At 43.8% G+C, this 17,336-nt stretch overlaps 1 protein-coding gene across 4 annotated transcripts in view; it reads right to left on the bottom strand.

Moving 5' to 3' along the window:
• lrrc8aa (leucine rich repeat containing 8 VRAC subunit Aa) overlaps positions 1-17,336 on the bottom strand; it is a 61,907-nt gene that overhangs the window by 20,078 nt on the left and 24,493 nt on the right. The window contains exon 3 of one of the 4 annotated variants that reach the window (XR_015073340.1): positions 9,816-10,370. The exons of the other annotated variants lie outside the window; for them this stretch is intronic. The gene's annotated coding sequence lies outside the window, so the exon portion shown is untranslated. Of the gene's footprint in view, positions 1-9,815; positions 10,371-17,336 lie in introns of those variants that run through there. 4 annotated transcript variants of the gene reach the window in all.

Below are 17,336 nucleotides of genomic sequence, written 5' to 3'. Positions count from 1 at the left end.
CACATGGCACCTCGCGCCTGCTCCGCCATTCAATAAGATCACAGCTGAACTTCTACATCAACTCCACTTTCCTGCCCTCTCCCCGTATCCTTTGATTCCCTTAGTGCCCAAGAATCTATCGGTCTCATCCTTGAATATACTCACCGACTGAGCATCCACAGCCCTCTGGGGTACAGAATTTCAAAGATTCACAACCCTGTAGGCTTGCAGTCCAATCAAGTACCTATGTTATTAGGCAAATAATTTTACTTAGTAATAATCAGATCTGAGGGCCTCCCACTTAAAAATGTTTGGCGAGACCTTCGTGCACACTTGACTTTCCTCATTCATAGTTATTTCGCTGTTTGGTGCAGGTGAACTGACCCTGTATATCTTGCACTCTGTCTCGTGCCAAACCCATCATCCACCGCAACTCTCCATCACACAGCCCAGGTTTCAGCCATTTTCTGCCAATTGTTAGCTGCTTACTACTCACAGCCTAACGTTTTACCTCCAGCATCTACCAACTCTCGACTCTTTCCATCTTCCGTGTAGCAGTAAAATGTTTCCTGTATCATTGTAGGAAGAGATACCATCAGGTTTCCAACAGACAAACCACACCCTATGTGGGTGTGTGTGGCTGATCTGCCTTCTTCCTTAATTGAATGCTCTGAATTAACGTATGTGATCTATGTGTGTGTGTGTGTGTGTGTGCAGCCTATAGTTGTAAAAATACAGTATTCACTGATAGAAAAGACAAACATGCAACCTACTGGCTTTCAGGCCTTTGCCAACACTGCTCCAGCTAGCTACGTGAGAGTAGGCCAGGATGAGTCACTATCCAATTTCCCTTCTCGTGTGTCCTGGTGACTGAATCATTCAACAAACATCTGGATGTTGCGCTAAGGCTTCTTTCTGTACAGATGAGCTAGGATGGGTCCTGTCTGAATACATTTTGCAATCATAAAAGGCTCAAAAGTACAATCTATTCTAGTCACATTGCTGGATAAATCTTTCTAAATAAATCTTTGTTGTGTTCAATGCAAAACAACAAATTCCAGAAGGAACTGCTTCGCACAAAAAAAACCTTCAGATCAATCAGCAACCTTTCGCAGAGCTCAAACACACATTTCACAGTGTTCCTCTTTGATGACATCATTGCAGCATGACCATTTAGCACGCCCTGATAATGATTACAGAGCAGTCCTCTGCAACGATACTCTTGTCCCAAAACACTCCTTCCAAAGCACAAGTCTGTTTAGAAACATACTAAGGGGATAAGTATATCTCCTCACAGTTTAAATACAGTATAAAGGCAATGTAAAAGTGCTACACCTTTTATTTTTACACTATTTTACAATAGGGCACTCAATTAAAACAGTTTTGACTAAATTTTCCTCCAGTAGATTTTTTTTTGGGCCAAACGAGTCACCGACATGCACAAAGCCATCACCATACCGACTCCAAAACAAACTATTGAGAAATCCACATATAGTTTCCATTTGGCCAATATAAAGTGCACACGCTCTCCACATAGGGGCATGCCCCAGTTACCCAAGCTCAGAGAGCTTAGGCGCAGGTTGACAAGAGGCAAGGCCTAGCAGGCCCTCAAGAGCGTGCAGAGATGCTGCTGGAGTTTCATCCGCTAAAACCTTGCAGCTTACTCGCACAGAGCACTGGTGAGTTTCCCACCACTTGTCTAGCCAGGACCACCCTACTAATTAGGTCACCGGATTTCACAGTTATCCGACGCCAATTGGGAAGAATCCCAGCTCCCAGGGACAGGGTGTACCCTTTCGGGACCCATTAATGAGCCAGGCTGACTGGCCTTTCGTCAACAGTGCTTTGGAATAGCTACAGACCCTGCTTGGCTCAGGAACTGAATTACCAAATCTGCTACATAGTGGATCAGCAAAAGAGGACAAAGGGATTAATCAGGAAGGGGAAAATAGAATACGAAAGTAAACTTGCAGCAAACATAAAGACAGACTGCAAAAGCTTTTATCGGTATATCAGGAGGAAAAGACTGGTAAAATCCCAAGTCGGTCCCTTGCAGTCCGATTCGGGAGAATATATAATGGAGAATAAGGAAATGGCAGACCAATTAAACTCATACTTTGGTTCTGTATTCACAAAGGAGGACACAAATAACCTCCCAGGAATATCGGCAAACATAGGGACTAATGAGAGGGAGGAGCTGACAGAAATTAGTATCTCTAGGGATATGGTGTTGGGTAAGTTGAGGGGACTGAAGGCCGACAAATCCCCGGGGCCTGATAAACTACATCCTAGGGTACTTAAGGAGGTGGCCCTGGAGATAGCAGATGCTCTAAGGATCATCTTCCGGAACTCCATTGACTCGGGAACAGTACCCGTGGATTGGAGGGTAGCTAATGTTACCCCAATATTTAAAAAGGGGGGTAGAGAGAAAGCAGGGAATTATAGACCAGTAAGCCTTACATCGGTTGTGGGCAAAATGCTAGAGTCCATTATTAAGGATAAAATAGCGGAGCACTTGACAAATGGGGAAAGGATCGGACAGAGTCAACATGGATTTACAAAGGGTAAATCGTGTTTGACTAATCTGCTGGAATTTTTTGAGGAGGTAACTGGTAGAATAGATGGGGGAGAGCCAGTGGATGTGGTGTACCTTGACTTCCAGAAAGCCTTCGATAAGGTTCCACACAAAAGATTATCATGCAAAATTAAGGCTCATGGGATTGGGGGCAAAGTATTAACGTGGATAGAGAACTGGCTGGCGGATAGAAAACAGAGAGTTGGAATAAACGGCTCGTTTTCGGAGTGGCAGGCAGTGACCAGCGGGGTGCCGCAAGGATCTGTCCTGGGACCCCAGCTGTTCACAATATATATAAATGATCTGGATCAGGGAATTGGATGCAATATTTCCAAATTCGCTGACGACACTAAACTAGGAGGAGGGGTGGGCTCTGATGAGGATGTCAGGAGGCTACAGTGCGATTTGGACAGGTTGGGGGAATGGGCGGATACGTGGCAGATGCACTATAATGTGGATAAATGCGAGGTTATCCACTTTGGGGGTAAAAACAGGAGGGTAGATTATTATCTAAATGGCAATAGATTGGGAGATGGGGAAGTGCAGAGGGACCTGGGTGTTCTTGTGCACCAGTCACTGAAGGAGAGCATGCAGGTGCAACAGGCGATTAAGAAGGCAAATGGTATGTTGGCCTTCATATCAAGGGGGTTCGAGTATAGGAATAGGGATACCTTACTACAGCTGTACAAGGTGCTGGTGAGACCGCATCTGGAGTATTGTGTACAGTTTTGGTCGCCCCATCTGCGGAAGGATGTTCTTGCCATGGAAAGAGTGCAACGGCGATTCACCAGGCTGATACCTGGAATGGCGGGAATGACCTACGAAGAGAGATTAAATAGTTTGGGCTTGTACTCACTGGAGTTTAGAAGATTGAGAGGGGATCTCATCGAAACATATAAAATTATGGCAGGCCTGGACAGGCTGAATTCAGAGAGAATGTTTCCAATGGCCGGGGAGCACAGAACCAGGGGCCACAGTCTAAAAATAGCGGGCAAATCATTTAAAACAGAGATGAGGAAGAATTTCTTCACTCAAAGAGTGGTGAGCCTGTGGAATTCCCTGCCACAGAGGGCTGTGAAGGCTAATTCAATAAATATTTTCAAGAGAGAATTGGATATATTTCTGAAGGCTAAGGGGATTAAGGGTTACGGAGAAAAGGCGGGGACGGGGTACTGAACTGGTAAGATCAGCTATGATCTCAGACGAAGATCAGCCATGATCTCATTGAATGGCGGAGCAGGCTCGAAGGGCCGAATGGCCTACTCCTGTTCCTATCTCTATGTATCTATGTAACTCAGTTCCAATCTGCCACCATCCCGAGACCCTGCTCACTTGCCAAGGAGGGCAGCCACGAGTTGGCAATTAGATAACTACCAAATGCAGGGGTGAGTCCTTGCTAGATGGACAGCCGATACCAGGTGTTGCAAGAATAGCTGCACTAATTACCTTCACATGCATGAATGCTTTGCCACCATCCTCCTGACTACAGCATGGTCACACCATACCCTACACAGGTATGGAGCTCCAGGCCAGATTCCTTACTTTATGCGCACTTATTCTCATATCCAGGTAATGTCTTCCAAGCAGCTGTGATCTAAAGTCAAACGGTTTCATTAACAGCCATACAACAGACATCAGCCTACACAGGACCTACACAGTACAGTTTCAGATGCAAGGACCTACACAGTACAGTTTCAAACATGTCAGCCAACCTTGATGTTCTAGATATCTATAAGTCCAATGTGGTGTACCAGGCACGTTGCTACAAGTTGAAAATTAGTTTAATCTGGTTACAGATCCTCAAACATTCCGGTCTTACTTGAAAATACATCCTGTTCATCTATCACCCCATTCCTTGCCAAGCACAATTGGCACCCTGTCCCTTGAAGGACAATAAGTTTGCATAATGTAATAGACCAGAATGTAAAAGATTAATTAGGGTTTCAACAGGGATCATGCAGCTAACTTGAGTGATTTGATGGAATTTGCTAGTTTAGTGCAGTTATGCTTTGTTTTTATATAAAAGGTTACTAAGTAAATTGCAGAAGTGTAGACTTCTAACCTTTTGATTGAAAAGCATGATGATATAATTTTGAAGCCACAATGCACTATTGTACATGCTGGCCAAAGGTGGAGATAAATGAACTTTTGAACTGAAACTGACTCCGACAGTACGGACCATTTTAATGGAGTTGTTAGCTCGACTAAAGGAAGAAATGCTTTTGTTTATAAGTTAGAAATTCATCTCAGTAAATGAAATATAAGCAGAAACAGCTTATTAGTTAGGAATTTAGATTGTTATTGATAAAGTGTAAGTTGGCTTATTAGTTGCTTCTTATATGGAATTGTTTTTAACTCTTTTGGGTCTGGGATGGCAGGAATGACGTATGAAGAGAGATTGGGTCGATTAGGCTTATATTCGCTGGAGTTTAGAAGAATGAGAGGGGATCTCATATCACATATCACATAAACCCCACAGTGCAGATAGAGGCCATTTCGGCCCATCGAGCCTGCACCGACACATATCCCACCTGATCCCCGTAACCCCTACACCAACACATATCCCACCCTATCCCCGTAACCCCACGTATTTAATCCCCCTAACACTAAGGGTCAATTTATCATAGCCAATCAACCTAACCCGCACATCTTTGGACTGTGGGAGGAAACCCACGCAAACACGGGGAGAATGTGCAAACTCCACACAGACAGTCGCCCGAGGCTGGATTCGAACCCGGGTCCCTGGCGCTGTGAGGCAACAGTGCTAACCACTATGCCACCGTGCTGATAGAAACTTATAACATTCTAATAGAGCTAGACAGACTAGACGCAGGAAGGCTGTTCCCGATGGCGGGGGAGTCCAGAACCAGGGGTCACAGTGTAAGGATAAGGGGAAAGCCATTTAGGACTGAGATGAGGAGGAATTTCTTCACCCAGAGAGTGGTGAACCTGTGGAATTCTCTGCCACACAAGGCAGTTGAGGCCAATTCATTAAATATATTCAAGAAGGGGTTAGATATATTTCTTAAGGCTAAGGGGATCAAGGGATATGGGGAAAAGGCAGGGACAGGGTACTAAATTTGGATGATCAGCCATGATCTCATTAAATGGCGGAACAGGCTCAAGGGGCCGAATGGCCTACTCCTGCTCCTATCTTCTATGTTTCTAATCAGATAATGGATAGACATACAAGTTGTCATGAACCAGTGCTAAAAAGGTATATAGGTAGGGATGTGTGGATAACCTCCAGAAAGAGAGACATCGGCTGGCTGGTTAACTACTATACCCTGTAAGTATGGTTGCCCCATTATAGCGTGTGTATACGTACTGTACATAAAATGTCTCTAAATGTTTCTAACTGCATCATCCGCTGCTCTTCCAACTTTGGTCGACTGTACGCGGTTCCCTCCTCCGCTCCATCAGTGGTAGAACCTTCAGCCATCTCGCTCCCGCCATTCTGGAACTCCTTCCCTAAACCCCTTTACTTGCCAATAGTCCCCCAACTTAAAAAGCCTCCTTAAACTTTTGGTCCTCTCCCCCAAACTTTTGCATACTTCTGGTATGCAAAACAGTTAGGGAGAGAAAGAGAGACTTAAACTTGGAACTACAATGATTCAGGTTAGAATAGCCCAACAGAGACAACCCAGAAGGCCAGACCAAAGGTCAGCCAATTGTTTAGTTAGGGAGTAAAAAACTTTAATGTAACTTAATATTTGTCCAATAGAGAAATTGAAAACAAAGTTTATGTAGATTTAAAAATAAAAATAAACACTTTTACATACTTCTGATGGTTGTTCCTTCAACTATAAAATGGTAGACAAGTAATACAGTACTTTAAATGATTTGATAGTGAATTAAATACTTGTGCTCTGCTCCTCACAGTCTTTAATACCACACCGAATCCTACTTGTACATAACTCTAATGCACACAAGGGTTCAAGTCAAAATTTGTTTCAGCAACATAGCCAACCTCTTACATGCATGGCTTGATGCACGACATACTCGTGTCATTTTTACATTTAAAATAATTTTCTGTGCCCCTCATTGGCCATCTCCATGTCACTCAGCATTCCTTGACCAAGGTTGGCAGGTAACTTTCTCCCAGGCTTCTGCAACCAACCAATGGGAAGTGAACTAGGGCAGCCAAGAATCACTCTCGGTAGTATTGTGGGTTCAAGTCCCACTGCAGAGACTTGAGCACAAAAATCTAAGCTGACACTCCCAGTGCAGTGCTGAGGGAGTGCTGCACTGTCAGAGGTGCTGGCTTTCAGATGAGATGTTAAACCGAGGTCCCGTCTGCCCTCTCAGGTGGAGGTAAAAGATCCCATGACACTATTTCAAAGAAGTGCAGGGGAGTTATCCCCGGTGTCCTGGCCAATATTTATCCCTCAACCAACATCTCCAAAACAGATTATCTGGTTATTATCCCATTGCTGTTTGTGGGAGCTTGCTGCGCACAAACTGGCTGCCGTGTTTCCTACAACAGTGACTACACTTCAAAAGTACTTAATTGGCTGTAAAGCACTTTGGGACATCCGGTGGTCATGAAAGGCGCTGTATAAATGCAAGTCTTTCTTGTTTTTGAATTCCCTCCTTTCCTCAACCAAAAGAGGTCAGTTTGGCTGGGTTGGTAGAAGCTGGCAGAGACAAAAAGGTTATGATATCCCACACCGGACTCTGAGTGCATAATCTGGGCGGACACTCCAGTGAGGTACTGATGGGGTGCTGCATTGTCAGAGATGCCACATTCTTTGGACGAGACATTAAACCAAATTCCTGTAGTTCAAGTGGATGTTAAAGTTTCCATGGCACCATTTGAATAGAATAATGGAATTCTCCTGATGTTCCTGCCAATATTCCTTCCTAACCCAAAATCATCAAAACAGATTAACTGGTCATTCAAATGTGGTTTTGGGGCTCTTACTATGCAAATTGGCTGCTTCATTTGTCTACATTCCAACAGTCACTCCACTTAAAAAGTAATTCATTGTAGGTGAAGCACTTCGGGATGTTTCGGCAGAAGTCATAAGATGCCAAAATACAAGTCTTTCTTTCACCTTTTACTTCCTTTCCTTTCCCAGTCCATGGGGAATTGTGGGTTTATCATGCCACAATGAAACACATGCAGCTACCCGAAGTGGCCACACCATAGCTCAAGATATTAAACTGCTGTTCCAAACAAAGCAATGTGGTAGGAGCAACTGCAAGATGTAGCAATAGAATTTGACATAAAGGTCATGTTTTAATTTCACCTGAATATTTGGGTGCAACTTACACAGGTGCACGACGTAGTGACTGAATTTCACAGAAATTAGAAATCCACAAGGTACGTTCTGTTAGAAACTAGGGGTGCCTAAAAATGTATATGGCTTTTAAATGATAAGTTTCGTTTTCCTGGGAAGCTTGCATTAGAATTTGAGACAGTCTTTTTAATCAGTTAGATTAGGTGAAACATAAACATTCCACACGGGGGCCCATAGGATGGTCCTGCCAGGCTAGTTATCTGTTGTTTGTAAGTTAGGGTTTTGACTTTGTTAATGTATCTTTAATTTGGCCAGTGAAGGCCCAGCCTATGTTTCTTCCATTATTACTAATAACCATATTATAATCTCCACAGATTTGTTAAATGAAGGTGAGATAGCCCAAGCAGTTGCAAGTTGCTATGTATTTTTGAAAGGGGAAAAAAAAGTATAAAGCAACAGCTATTGAACACTGAAAGCAGCGCGAAACCATAATTCATGGGAATGTAAAAGTTCTGAGAGAAAAGTTCACAGCAGAAAGAGGGAGTAAATCATAGACCTTACTTGTGAAGGTCAGAATGGTGAGATAGCGACTGGTTAATGTGTGACAGCTCTGACTGGGGCCTTGTACTTGCTGGGAAAAGGGGGGAAGAGAGTAAAAAGAGTTAAGATGGATTCCAATGGAGGAACCTTCAATTTGTAAAAACAAGGATGAAGTAATGAGACCTTCTTTTGGGGAGGGCTTTCATCCAAACACCAAGACAAAGAACTTAAGCTGTCATTGGTTGATGAAGTTTTGGTGGAATCTCTATAGGTTAAATGGTCTCGTCAATAACTTGGCCTCAGGCCCACCCCTAAAAAGAGAATAAAAAGACACCCCAAGGGCTTGCACACAGACTGCGGAAAGGAGAGCCGAACAGCTGGTCGAACGCTCTTTCAAGAGTGATCCCATGCTCACCATCGAAGGCCCGAGAGAGAGAGAGACCAGAAGCCAGAGAACTGTTTACGCATGCCAGCTGTCTGTCTGATCGGGTCCGATATCAGCTACTTGTCACGGTCGTATGTTTTTGCCGTATTACTAGTGTGTTATATTCTGTCCTAAACTCTGATTAAACACAATATACCCACCATATATGTTTGCACTTGATCCTGTTTACCAGAGATATGTGAATCTCTACAATTCTGACTATAACATGGATGTTAAAAGGGGGACTGGACAGCCCAGTGGATCAGAAATAGACACCTCTCACCTCTGGGACCGGTGTACAAATCCAGTCCTGACCTTTCACCTCTGGGACCGGTGTACAAATCCAGTCCTGACCTTTCACCTCTGGGACCGGTGTACAAATCCAGTCCTGACTGATGGGATGAAAATTTCCCGTTTGCTGCCTGCAAGAGTTCCATGTGAAATAAGTTTACAGACAGTCGCAGACCACTTCCTGTTCGGCATGGTCCCACAGCACAACCCAGCTCAGTGCTAATTAGCACTGTTACTTACAAAGGCCACAGCTGGTGTGGGAAATGGAAAAGATGGAGGACAGAAATCAACTTGATGAACAGTGCGCACTTAAAAACATTTGAGTTTTAAATGCTTTAAACAAAATAATAGGAAAGAGGTTTTCCTTTTCAGCAATAGCAGCCTGGCAAATTGCTCTGGCATTTCGGTGTCTATCTAGTGGGCTCCAAGTACATTCAAAACACACCCATTCTCCCGAGAGAATCAGAGAATGAATCACACAGCTACTGAGAATGATAACAAAAGTCTCCTCTCTCTCTCGCACGACACCGATCTCCTGGAGTCTGGAATACGTTCAAGCGCGAGCTCTTTGAAACAACAGAACTTCTGTACATGCAGAAGGTTTTATGAGAACAGCTGAAAAGACCTTCAGATTCTTTTTCCAAAGTGAAAGATAATCCCAAGATCAACATTTTCCCATGATTGAGGTCTCATTTAGACAACTGTGCACTTTGTAGCTGGCTTGGGGGTGGGGGGGGAAAAAAGAGAGAACTGTCCCAATGTAGATGATGCAGAGATTTTATTCTGACAGATGGGAAGAAAAATAAGCACCATCTCTTGTTTGCAGATTTGCACCATGAAGCTAGATTAGTATAAATATCTCGTGCCAGTTTTTTTTTTTTTTTACTGTGAAGACAAATTGCACATGAAATTACCACCCTGCCATAAAAACCAACAGGAATGCAATACCAGGTTTTACAAGTGTCTCGTGTATGTGAATCTGGAGATCGTTTTCAGGTAATACACACAGTAAAGCAATCCTAATACAGGAAACTTTGGTTTATCCGGAGGTTAACTGTCCGGAATGCTCGAGCCACCGGCAAAAATCAGGAGCCGTTTCGTTAGGTTTTTTTTCTTTTTGTTGCTTTTTTTCCCACCAGTCAGGCTCTGCAAGGTCTCGCTGAAGCTGTTGCTAAGCTACAGAGACGCTTGCAAGGTACGGCCGACTGTTTAGAAGCTCAAAATCTCCGTATGTTTCAACATTAGTGCTGGTTTGTCCGGCAGTTTTGATGGGACGGCAACAGCTCGGTCCTGTCGGTGCTGGATAGCACAAAGTTTCCTGTAATACAATAAACTAACATATATAAATGTGTTCAAAATGTTAAAAACTTTGAGAAATTGCACTTTACCAACTTAATTCTTCTCTACACAGTAGCTTCCCATTGTCAACATCCAGCACTCTGACAGGCCTGCCCAATGAACAACTGCACACCAAATAAAACCTAAGTGGTTTGGAAAAAAAACTTGTATTTTTAAAGGTTCTTCAACAATCCCTAATTCACATCATTCAGCGAGAAATCCTAAGTCTATGCAGCAACATTCAAAAACAAAGACAAAGATCAGCATTGCTGTGAAAGTTTACCCAAAATAGACATTAAAATTCAAAATCCAAACTGATGGTTAAATGTACAATTGAGTAGTCCCCACACGAGATTGCAACATGAATTACACTATTATATACTGCACCTTTAACTCTGACAGTACAATGGCACGATAACAGTTGCCGAGATGGATAAGCTTGTTTATTAGTGAAGCTCGAAGCTCTTACAACAATTCTTCTGCTAATTCAATCCAGCTTCAGCTGCCAAGACTTCACTTCAATAAAGCCAGATTTTCCCACACACAACATTCAACGTGACCAGTAAAGATTCAGTGTCCTACCAACATGTTATTGTGTAATGTTTCATAGCCCTTGGCGCATCGCATGGAAATAGATACACTAACCCCCCACCCACCACCGTTATGGTACCCATCATACTCAATCACGGAAGAGAGGTGCAGATGTAATTTTAAAACATGCAACACAGCTAGGGAGATGCAATAATGCACATCAATACTGTACGAACGACTAAATTACATAACCATAAAAAGAATTTCAGGAAGAAAATACTTTGTCAAACGGTTGAAAATATTCAATCTTCCATCTGAAACTCAATTATATTCAAGGTTTAAAAAAAAATAGAAACTTTTAAAGAACTAACCCTCCCTACTGTGGCTGCGAGCACCTAAAGCTAGGCTGACACTCCAGTGCAGTGCTGAGGGAGTGCCGCACTGTTGGAGGTGTCGTCTTTTGGAGGAGACGTTAAACCGAAGCCTTGTCTGCTCTCAGGTGGACGTAAAAGATCCTATTTGAAGGAGAGCAGGGGAGTTATCCCCGGTGTCCTGGCCAATATTTATCCCGCAACCAACATAACAAAAACAGATTATCTGGTCATTAGCACATTGTTGTTTTTGGGACCTTGCTGTGCACAAATTGGCTGCCACATTACAACAGTGATTCCACTTCAAAAGTACTTCATTGGCTGTAAAGCGCTTTGAGGCGTCCGGTGGTCGTGAAAGAAGCTATATAAATGCAAGGTTGCTTTTTTACTATAGAAAAAAATTCCTGAATGTGTTAGAGCCTCAACAGCAGCTGGTATTAATGCAGACGCTTACCTCTGAACCACTTCTCTATTCCTGCAGATGTTGCGGACTTTCTTCCACACAACTAGAGGACATTTTAACAGCTGATCCCTTTCTGCTTACTATAGCTCATCTTTTAGAAACTGTGATGCAAATGCAAGTTTAAATATGATTTTTAAAGGCAATGGCTATTTTTGGAAACAAAATGTGTGTGAATGCAGCTGTAGGACATCTTACAGCAACAACAGCATATGGCCCAGACACTTGGCGTGCTGCACTCAGCTACAGTAACAGGTTAGAAATTAAGGGCAGTCTACAGTCCAGCTCCAACCTGCGAGCCTAGATCTGATGTCCGTGTCCTAGTGTACAGCATGTACATATTAAAGTTGCTGAGGAGACACAGACGGTCCCTCACTAAACATGAGGAATGTAGCCCTTTCCTGAAGAATGCAATAGTTCTCGTTTGGATTGTCTGGTTAACCACTTTCAAGTTTTAGGGTCATTCTTTATTCTTCCTCTCCCCTCCGACAACCATTTTCTCTACTTCTGGTCTCTGAGCCATGCGTCTCCCAACAGCTGGCATTAACTGGCTCCCACATCTTTGCAACCTAACAGCTGTTGAAGAACATGACCGTCAGTGATCCATGGTTGATTCTACAATTTTCACTTAAAAAAAAAGTTATTCGTTCACGGGATGTGGGCGTCGCTGACAAGGCCAGCATTTATTGCCCATCCCGAATTGCCCTCGAGAAGGTGGTGGTGAGCCGCCTTCTTGAACCGCTGCAGTCCTTGTGGTGAAGGTACTCCCACAGTGCTGCCTTTGTCGCAGCGGTTTGGTACAACCGCGTGGCTTGCTCGGCCATTTCAGAGTCAACCACATTGCTGTGGGTCCGGAGTCACATACAGGCCAGACCAGGTAAAGACGACAGATTTCCTTCACTGAAGGACAGTAGTGAACCAGATGGGTTTTATACAAAAATCCAGTAGTTTGATAGTCACCATTACTGATATTCGCTTTTTATTCCAGATTTATTTAATTAACTGAATTTAAATTCCCCAGCAGCCGTGGTGGGATTTGAAGTCATATCTACTGAGATCATTCATTCAGGCCACTGGATTACTAGTGACATAACCGCTGTGCTACCGTACCCGATACCCTAGTGAAGCCTAGGCATGGCCAGTGCCCAGTGCAGTTGTTGGTCCCAATTTAATCAGGGTGCGCTGAACTAGCTGTAGATCATATTGCAGTTACTTGTCTTTTTTCTTTCCCTCCTATGTTCTTCCCAACTCTCCTGAAGCCACGCAAGGGTTTGCTTCCGCAAGCAGTGCCGGTTCTCCACGAGCCTGGCCAAGTAACCGTTCTTCATGTGCAAGCCTAGGTAGTGGGTATTGGTGGGCTGAGCGACTGTGGGAGCATCACAGCTGAGCTCAATCCTGGGTTCACCTGGCACCACGCACGTGCACGGTTTCCTTCCTCTCCTGAGTCACATGGCCTCCATGCAATGCCTCCCACACCAGAGCTACTGAGATTGGGAATTCAGTTTTGCATCTTACCACTCTCTGGGGCTGCTCAGCAGTCTGTGTCCATTCTCTCTGGGGCAGCACGGTGGCATAGTGGTTAGCACTGTTGCCTCACAGCGCCAGGGACCCAGGTTCAAATCCGGCCTCGGGTGACTGTCTGTGTGGAGGTTGCACATTCTCCCCGTGTTTGTGTGGGTTTCCTCCGGGTGCTCCGGTTTCCTCCCACAGTCCAAAGATGTGCGGGTTAGGTTGATTGGCCATGACAAAAATTGGCCCTTAGTGTTAGGGGGGGGGATTAAATACGTGGGGTTACGGTGATAGGGCTTGTGTGGGATGGCTGTCGGTGTAGGGACCGGGTGCTAGGGTTTGGATGATCAGCCATGATCTCGTTGAATGGCGGAGCAGGCTCGGAGGGCCGAATGGCCTACTCCTGCTCCTATCTTCTATGTTTCTATGTTCTCAAAAGGCAGATGATGTTAAAGTTGAATATTTATAATCAGCAGTCTATACAATTTAAAATATTTAAATTGATGAAACAGGTTTAGATTTTTAAAATAATGATATTCATTTGAAAGGACCTATGTTATAGCCCTTTCCTCCTACCCCCACTGAATGCTGATTTCAGAATCGTACACAGCAAGCGACTGCAGCTCCACAAAGGGGAAAAAAGAATCAAAGCTGCCAAACCCTTGCTACAGGGAATATCATTCTAGGAAAAACAAGCACATTTTATTATTCAGGGAATCACCGTTATTATAGTTACGGCGAAGACATACCTCGATAAATATATAATCAAATATGGTTTCTGCTTGCTGAGTCACCTAATCTGGCCATAATCTTCCAATCCTCCTTCGATACGGCGGTGGTGCCAGAGGACTGGAGAATTACAAATGTTACACCCTGCTTCAAAATAGGGTGTAAAGATAAACCCAGCAACTACAGGCCAGTCAGTTTAACCTCGGTAGTGGGGAAGCTTTTAGAAACAATAATCAGGGACAAAATTAACAGTCACTTGGACAAGTGTGGATGAATTAAGAAAAGTCAGCACGGATTTGTTAAAGGCAAATTGTGTTTAACCAACTTGATTGAGTTTTTTGATGAGGTAACAGAGAGGATTGATGAGGGTAATGTGGTTGACGTAGTGTACATGGATTTCCAAAAGGCGTTCGACAAAGTGCCACATAATAGGCTTGCCAGCAAACTAGAAGCCCATGGAATAAAAGGGACAGTGGCAGCATGGATACGGAATTGGCTAAGTGACAGGAAACAGAGAGTAGTGGTGAATGGTTGTTTTTCAGACTGGAGGAAAATATACAGTGGTGTTCCCCAGGGGTCGGTTCTAGGACCACTGCTTTTCCCGATATATATTAATGACTTAGATGTGGGTGTACAGGGCACAATTTCAAAATCTGAAGATGACACAAAACTTGGAAGTATAGTGAACAGTGAGGAGGCTAATTCTAGACTTCCAAGAGGACATAGACAGGCTGGTGGAATGGGCGGACACATGGCAAATTTAACGCAGAAAAGTGAGAAGTGATACATTTTGGTAGAAAGAATGAGGAGAGGAAATATAAACTAAAGGGTACAATCCTAAATGGGGTGCATGAACAGAGACACCTAGGGGTTTATGTGCACAAATCGTTGAAGGTGGCAGGGCAGGTTGAGAAAGCAGTTAAAAAGCTTACAGGATCCTGGGCTTCATGAATAGAGGTATAGGGTACAAAAGTGTGGAAATGATGATGAACCTGTATAAAACATTGGCTCGGCCCCGACTGGAGTATTGTGTCCAATTCTGGGCACCACATTTTAGGAAGGATGTGAAGGCCTTAGAGAGGGTGCAGAAAAGATTTACGAGAATGATTCCAGGGATGAGGGACTTCAGTTACGTTGATAGACTGGAGAAGCTAGGATTGTTCTCCTTAGAGCAGAGAAGATTGAGAGATTTGATAGAGGTGTTCAAAATCATGAGGGGTCTGGACAGAGTAGATAGAGAGAAACTGTTCCCATTGGCAGAAGGGTCGAGAACCAGAGGACACAGATTCAAGGTAATTGGCAGAAGAACCAAAGGCGACATGAGGAAAAACTTTTTTACTCAGCGAATGGTTAGGATCTGGAACGCACTGCCTGAAAGGGTGGTGGAGGCAGACTCAATCACGGCTTTCAAAAGTAAATTGGATAAGTACCTGAAGTAAAAGAATTTGCAGGGCTACGGGGAAAGGGCGGGGGAGTGGGACTAGCTGAAGTGCTCTTGCAGAGAGCCGACATGGGCTCGACGGGCCGAATGGCCTTCCGCGCTGTAACCATTCTATGATTCTAATAATACATGAAAACACTGCACACAATTTCCCGATGAGTCTGGGTATTCAGGAGTCTCAAGATGCTTTGAGTTGGTGTCGTCATCCCACTGATACCCACTGCTGTAATGTTAACTCTGACCCATTTAGTAAGTGAAAGCCTGAACATGACTAACTGCATTAAGAGAGGTGTTCAGGGTAGGAGGGGGAGGAAATGTCCAGTCTTGCTGCATTCTCGATTCAGTTACATCCATTGTAGTCCCAAGCGGTTTTGCAGCTTTTAATTATTACAGAATTAGGGACAGGCTGATTCACAGAAAACAGTAGGGCCAATTTACAAGGGCACGATGGTCACAAAGTTAGAGCTACTGTACTGTGGAACTTGACCTGTGGTGGGCGATGACTGTTCCTTAAACAGGGAGAACCCTGCTCCTTTGATGGCTGAGAGAGTTTATCCAGCAAGTAGCTGAGCCACACAAAGATAAGACAAGCTAGTGCAGATGGCAGATGCAATTTAACGTGGGCAAGTTGAGGTGATATATTTTGAGAGAAAACAAAACAAGAGGAATGGGAAGACACTGAAGGGTGTGGATGAACCTTAAGGTCGACGTTCAGGTTCCAATTACCTGAAAGTGTGAGTGTAAATAGATAAAGCCATGAAAAAGGCCCATAGGATGTGGGGTTTTATAAATAGGGACAAAGTACAAGAGTAAAGAAGCAATGATGAATTTATACGAAATATTGGTTAGATCAGTTAGAGCTGCGTGTGCAGTTTTGGGGGTGTAATTATTTTCCAGAGATGGGAAACTATAGTTATGACAAGAGACTTGAGTAACTGGAACTATTTCTACTGGAGCAGAGCAGGCCAAGAGGAGAAAAGAAAGACTTGCATTGAAGTAGCATCTTTCACGACCACAGGATGTCCCAAAGCACTTCCTAGTGCGGAACTAGTGGGCAAGTACAGCAAGTTCATGCCGTTGCAGTCCTTTCAATGCCGAGTCTATCAGTGCGCCCTGTGGAGGAGCAGGGTATCTCCGATGCCAATTTCTGCATATTTTTATTCGTTCATGGCGCCTCACCGTTATTCTCATCTCAAATTCTGAGCCATAATTTCCTTTGTACTGCACTAGAGTTATCTTAAATTATGCACTCCAGTCTTGGTGTGGGGCATGAACTCCAGAGGTGGACGACCACATCAAGGCTTTTAAAAAAAAATTATTTCTGCATTCAACTTGACTGATTGCTAATGCACTATAATAAAGAATAGTTTAGCACACAGAACAGCCACACCCTATTACAGTGTCGTGAGGAGCCACTTTTTTTATGGCTATGCCATTTAACAAAGCAAACGAAATGAGAAAGCACTATTCAGCCTTTGAAGGCCATTCCCTTGGCAGATCACAGCTATTTGGCCCAATAAAAGACGACACTTTACCCAACCCACGTAATTACTTAGAGGGAGGACAAGCACCATTTAAGCCGCCATAAAAATTAACTTGGTGACATTACTCTCCTGGCTATCAATCCAAAGAGACAACACTCGCTATTCAAATTACGTTTTCGCAGATGACTATTATAGTCTAGTGATTTATAGTTTTGCATTTTCTACAGTGCACAGGAATCATGTTTGCAGAGAATCACCTAGTTCTATAAAGTACATATCCCTTGCCAAGGACACCCTCAAAGCCTCCTTGAAAAAGTGTAACATCCCCACCGACATCTGGGAATCCCTGGCCCAAGACCGCACAAAGTGGAGGAGAAGCATCCGGGAAGGTGCCGAACACCTAGAGTCTCTTCGCCGGGAG

This window comes from Somniosus microcephalus, chromosome 23 (genome assembly GCF_052327205.1).
Source record: "Somniosus microcephalus isolate GS21.2 chromosome 23, FLI_Smic_1.0, whole genome shotgun sequence".
Lineage (NCBI taxonomy): Eukaryota > Metazoa > Chordata > Chondrichthyes > Squaliformes > Somniosidae > Somniosus > Somniosus microcephalus.
The sequence above is the reverse complement of the archived record's forward strand: the minus strand, read 5'-3'. Positions and strand labels throughout refer to the sequence as shown.